This window comes from Wolffia australiana, chromosome 18, assembly GCF_029677425.1.
Source record: "Wolffia australiana isolate 7733 chromosome 18, ASM2967742v1".
Taxonomy (NCBI): Eukaryota; Viridiplantae; Streptophyta; class Magnoliopsida; order Alismatales; family Araceae; genus Wolffia; species Wolffia australiana.
This window is the reverse complement of record NC_135852.1, coordinates 7,199,553-7,205,911: the sequence shown is the minus strand read 5'-3', so window position 1 is coordinate 7,205,911 and position 6,359 is coordinate 7,199,553. Positions and strand designations below refer to the sequence as shown.

The following is a 6,359-nucleotide window of genomic DNA, read 5'->3' as shown; positions in this document are numbered from 1 at the left end:
ATAAAATAAATTCAACGTTTAAAGCCATTTCAAAATAACTATGAGTCCACATAATATCTTATGGTTATTAATTATTTCTTAATTCTTCTCTAATATATAAAAGATATTCTTTATTATATACAATGTTGGATATGCATATATTGTAAAGTATAGTTTTTAATTATAAGGTATTATAAAGTAATTCACATATATGTAATATCTTTGGTCATAAATTATTTATAAATAATATTTAATCTGCATACAATATTGATTAATTTTATTTTGATTAAACTAAATGACAAACTTTTCACTAAATGTGATGTAATTGTTTTACATATGCACAATTTGGCATTAGATAGACTCCAAACACTAGCAAAACGCAACAAACCACTGCTTAGTGGTGGAATGCCAACATATTGCTTAAAATAAATTACCATGTTAAATTAAATATAATTATGTATTAATTTTTTTTATAACATAAAAATCTTCTTCTATCTGATTATTTAGTTATTTCAATAGCTTTCTTGTGAATGCAAACCTTACCTATACTGAGGAAACTATAAATTTTTCCTGGATACTTAAACTGTACACAACAACAAATTTGACCCTAAATTGAGTTCATCACCTGAAAAATGATCATTTGAACAATCAAATTGAATTTCCAAACTCCAATGCTTCCGAATCTTTAACATGCTTAGAAAAGAGTGAGACTATTGAAGATGAGAATTATTTTATGTTTGGAAATTTTTAGAGAGTTTTGTTTAGTTTTATGAAAAAAAACCATTTCTTCTAATTGATATGCTCATAGACCAACATACTATCATATTCCAATTGAACATACTTATTCTCTGAAATATCAAAATAATATAAATTCTCTAATAAATCCTTAAAACCAACAATGGCCTCAAATCTTTTGTGTGGATGAAATTATGATGAGCTTCTTGTTGCCCTATAAATGTATTCATCAGGAAATTATTTGTGAACAAAAGATGCATCACTCTAACTTTTATATAACTGGTGCGGCTATTCTAGCTAACTCCACAGTCTTGACGTACTTGGTCTTCATATCTTATTTCATAAATTCTTTCCATGATGCAGTTCAATATTTGATTCGTGGTATTGGACCTACTTGTCTCTGTGGATAGGAATCTTATTCAATCAAATAAATTTATGAAGAAGTTACATTATCCGATGGTGAATGCAAGCGATGTCTTTGGAAATGAGGATTGGACAATAGGTTTGTTACCAGGACGATGGAGGGAAGAAGAGATGAAGAGATATGAAGAAATATGGATGGAACAAGAAAAACAGACAGGGAAATCTGGGGCTGATGAATCAAATCCAAAACGGGCGATGGAGGAGTATAGTCATGAATTTAGAGTTATATTGGGCATGCCTAGTTATCTGATGGTCAATAGCAAATCCTGTCCATTTCAATTGGAAAGTAACATCACAACCACATTGCATGAAACTCAAATTAGACTCTAATGTTTCCTCACGCCAGGTAACTTCCTCTTCCAATGTGATCTCCAAGTCTTCTATTGTTATTCCCAAGTTTTTCGATAACAAGCGAAAAATAAGAACTATTTGAACTCAATGTTGCTATCTCTCTTAAGTGACCCTAATTTCTTTATAGATTATAAATTTCATTTGGAGCATTGACAAAAAAAAAACATAAGATCAGAACTTATGAACTTATTAAACTCATAGCATAAACACAAGTGATATGACTTATTATTGTGAGAATTTGTCTCAGGAAAATACGATTCTAGAAAAAAGAGTTACACCGGATGTGGCTGTTGGATTCTGATTATTTATTTTTACTCAATATCATGTCATTCTTTTTTTCTAACTTACTCTCGTCAGCTGTAAAACATACTTTCACCACATTTACCAGTCAAGTCTAGATATATTATAAATGTAAGGCTTTCCTCACACATAAACAATGATTTAGAATAGCAGAAAATTTCCCGCCATAAACTGTGGCTGTGAATAAATTAACTGTGGGTGTGTCTAGATATGACTTAAATTCGACCGTTAAGTCGACCGGGCCGTTATAAAAATTTGTACTTATTTATATTCAGGATTTAACACGTTAACGAATTTATAACGATTGATGCCTGAATTATTTTTTAACTATTCATGCCTAACTAGTTTAATTAGCTGTAATAAAACTCAACGTTTTGACAAGTTTAGATTTAAGATTTCGTCGAAACAGGAAACTTCAAGCGGCCTTGTTTGGCAGGAGCGAACTGCGAGGCGGAAGGTGCTATTGTGATCTCTGTTCTGTTCGGTGGAAAGAGAAGGTATTGCTATTTTAGCTTTCATTCCAGTGTAGTAATTGCTATTCTTCGATCGCAGGGTTAGCTTTCTTCGTTTTGAGTTTTTTTTTCTTCGTTTTGACTATTGCGCCTTTGTAACTGGGATTTTCTTGATTGAGCGGTGTAGCCTTTAATATTTTTTATCACAGTCGTCTCATTCACTCTCTTGTTTCCTTCTCCATGATATGGCGTCGATTGTGAATGTGTATGTGTGTTGCCCGCTGGTTGCTGTAGTTTCGTTCTGTTGCCGTTTAGAAAGACCGGCCATGTCTGAGGGATTCGTCAGCCAGGTTCTGGCTGGGTATCTCGGCCGTTTCGTTAAAGGTATCGAGAAGGACTAGCTGAAGATTGGAATATGGAATGGTATGTCTGCCATATTGTTCTTAATTTTTTGTTCAGTTTCTTCATCTTCATAACGAGATTGGACCTCCTATCTCTGATGGGAAAAAAGATTAAACAAGTTTTTCGACATGTTAAATATCATTCTCCTCTATAAGGTTTCAAGTCTGAGTGCATATTTAGTCCTTGTATTTGTACGAACCCATAGGAGCACTGTTACAGTAATTACCTTCGATAAACTATAACTAACCCCGCCCTCAAGCTAGATCATACAGCTTTGTTCTAAGCTTGTCACACAGACTTAAATTAAGACACTAAACTTTAAAAATTGAACGATAGGGACTCTGAATGGCAGCTGATGAGGATAAGGCTGCAGAGAAATGGAAAACACAAGCAAGTAGTGTCATGTAGACAGGATTTAAGAGGGCACTGGCTGAAAATTACGATTGGATGTTTGCTGCGGAATTGGCTGATGGCAAATCATAAAAGACTTGCGTGCACAAAACAAGAAGGAAGATGGCAATGGTGACAATCGTGCTGGATTGCATTTTTTATGAGAAATCATCTAACAGGTGGCGGACAGATGCCCAAGGAAGTTGGCGGTGGTGTACGAATTTGCTACTTCAAGGCTTTCATTTATCTAAAACCTAATGAGCACTATTGCAACAATGCACCTAGGATAATGGCCTGCATATTCATGCCATTTCTGCGTCCGTGATAGTTTATCAATATCTGTTTTAGTGTGCGCTATAATGGTGAGATCTGATAATTTAAGCATGTCCAAGAAGTCATTACTTAGAAAGCCGAGTAGATGTCATTTCTCACAATCGTTTAGTAGAGGAGATGTAGAAAGGGATAGGTAGTTTTGGGATCCGGATTGGATCTCTGTCCTCGAGCCATTGGGAATGGTTCTTCTGATTGATCCATTCCGCTGAGCTGCTCAGTTCAATTTTGAAAAAGAAAAGAATTTTCTAACCATCTTTGCTACGCCATGTTATTTATCTCCATTGGCAGCTCCTCACCCTCACCTGCCGCCTCATTTCCCATAAGCCTGAACTTCTTCCTTTGATAGGACTTGATGTATTCATGTGCAACTGGTAGATTTTTCTGCTAACTTTACGTTCCTTTCTCGGCACAATTTGTACAAATTGAAAACCATGAGGGAAAATTGGCTATTCATGCTGTTTGTAAGAAGAAAAAGAAGGGTATACTACACTTTTTCTAAAAAAATGTGCTTTTAGTTAGGATATGGTTGTGCTTATTTATGTGCACATATTTTTTCCATTGAATCCATATTTTGTTATTTGCCTTTCAAATTGAAAATATCCTGTGAAATTAGGTAACGCGCTGTAAAAAATCTTGCCCAGTTAAATTATACTTTTGGACTAGCTGTGTGACTGTTAACATTTGTTATTAATCCGGACAGTATTACTTTTCATCTATTACTTTATTTATTTTATTTATTTTCAGGAAAAATCGGGAAATTAAACATCAAAATTCCCTGGAAAAAAACTTGGCTTGGATCCAATAGTTATTGCAGTGGAGTGCATCACATTACTGCGTCTTCACATAGCAAAGATGACGCATAGTTATGATTTGGCTGGGATCCAACTTTTTCAAAGAGTCCAGCGTGAAGCAATAATTTTTATTTCTGAGTCAAGGATCAAATGCTGGTTTATCCAAAAAATTTAGGTTTTTCTGTGGTGGATTTGGCTGGGAAAATAGTAAACTGTAGAACTGGCAATTTTTTCAAGAGTTTCTATCATTAGTTCAACCCAGAAAAGTCGCTCTCTTGTTCCAGACCACAAATGTTTTCCTGTTCACAAAAAATGGATTACTCTCTTTTCTTGCATGTAAATTTTCTCCAACAACCTGGTTTAATTTTGATGTCAAGAATATTTATCAATGACTTATGATTATGTTTCTAGAGTTTCATGCTTATAACTTTTTCAGGCTGAGGTAGTATGATGTCTGAACTAGACACTCTTGTTCGCTGTTTTTTCATTGCGGAGAGAAGCACATTGCTTTAGATAGCTTGTAGTAAAACAAAGTACTTCCAGTGACAACCTGTCAGGACTTGAAAATATAGAAGAAAACGAAGGTGGCCAGTAGAATGGCAGGGAAGACGGGAAACCTTTACTGTTCTCAAACACAGTTTGGGAAAAAAAATTGTAAGTTCTGACGATGGCTGATGTCGAGTCTCCTTGATTTGAAGCGAGATTACTGTAGAAAGGTTGTTCAGTTCTTTTTATAGAGGGGAGTAAATCACTCTTATACATATGATTGTGGGCTCAATTATGCCTATTATTACTTGTTATGTTCATCCCTTAACAGATCTGCCTAACAGCTGGTGGCCCCTGTCCTGTATAAAAGTAGGGCTTTTGCCCATAATAGTTAGTGAAGTTCTTCCGCCTTGAAGGCTCATGTGAGAACCTCATCGGTTCATTCCCGCTTCATCTCGGCTTCATCCAGGAAAGTTCGTCTGGGGAAGTCCACAATCCAACCAGCAATCATCCGCAATCCCGTCCCTGATATTTTTGATTGTCTGTGATCCAATCTGCAAGCTCTGCAAACACCATCGCCATAAGGACAATCTCGAGATTGGTGAGGGACTACACCATCCTTGTGGGCTTGACCAAACCTCCTGGAGGATCTGTGTTTTGCAGAAACCATAAGCTACTGTCCGACCTTCTGCAGACAGGCCGAGTGGTATTAATTTGGCAGGAACTGACATCATCTCCCTTTGCAGCTGACCTGAAACGAACACAAAAATGCCGAGGTGTGATTTTTCCTTAATTTTTTCTGTGATCCATGTCCAGTACATCATCACTTAGTACCCTGTTTCCATTTCCGCTGCATCATTTGTCCTTTGTGGGTTGCATGGTTGAGCTATAGTTGGGATAAGGGGAGAGGTGTGATAGGCATATCGGAGACTCTTCCCTTTTACTTACAAAAAACAGCAATGTCTTAGATCACACCATAACTCTGAATTCATTTTTACTCTTAGCCCGCTTTCTTAGAGGGCACATGTTTGTCCATTAATGGGCTCCATTTGAGCCGTAGCCCACTTTCAGGGAAAGTTCATCTTGTTGACTAAAAAACCATCAACCTTGGTAGAGACACATTCCATTACCATCTTTATCTTTTAGCAATATATGATCAATCAGTACAGTTTCTTCAAAAAAAAATGATCAGTCAGTACAGATAATGGATGACAGTATGAGAACACAACTCTCACTTGTTGTTCACTCTATTGCTGCCAAAGCCAAGTCCTGTTACGACTTGCTCAAAGCTCCTGAAGTTTTCAAACTGAAGGGACAAAATTTATTAGAATGGTTTGACTATGTCAAGATGATTTTTCATGGATGAAGAAAATTCACACACCTCATCACTTGTCCACCAATTTCATCTAATCCCCTTTATGAAGGGTGGAGGGAAGCTGATGCTTTGAAAAAATGGAACCAACTATCTGTCAAAGTCTACTAAGACCTGCTTGCGGGAAGGATGTCTGGGAGAAAGCACATCAGACCCACTCCAAGCGAACCGATAAAACGTACATAGCTGTACTTTTCCTTCGATCAATCACTCAAGGGAGTATGAAATTACGTGAGTATGTGTCGATATTAGAAGTAGTTTAGAACGAGCTAAACGTGGAGGAAAAATCCTATGCCCTAGGAGACCGAGCGCATAAGTTTATATCAGGACTGAGTGGACAATTTG

The 6,359-nt window shown here is 36.5% G+C and overlaps 1 long non-coding RNA gene across 1 annotated transcript; it reads left to right on the top strand.

Moving 5' to 3' along the window:
• Positions 1-2,150: 2,150 nt before the first annotated feature.
• LOC144715006 (uncharacterized) lies at positions 2,151-4,491 on the top strand. The gene is made up of 3 exons (XR_013584506.1): positions 2,151-2,285; positions 2,535-2,663; positions 4,110-4,491. It is a non-coding gene; the product is annotated as an uncharacterized LOC144715006 (long non-coding RNA).
• The last annotated feature ends 1,868 nt before the right edge of the window (positions 4,492-6,359 follow it).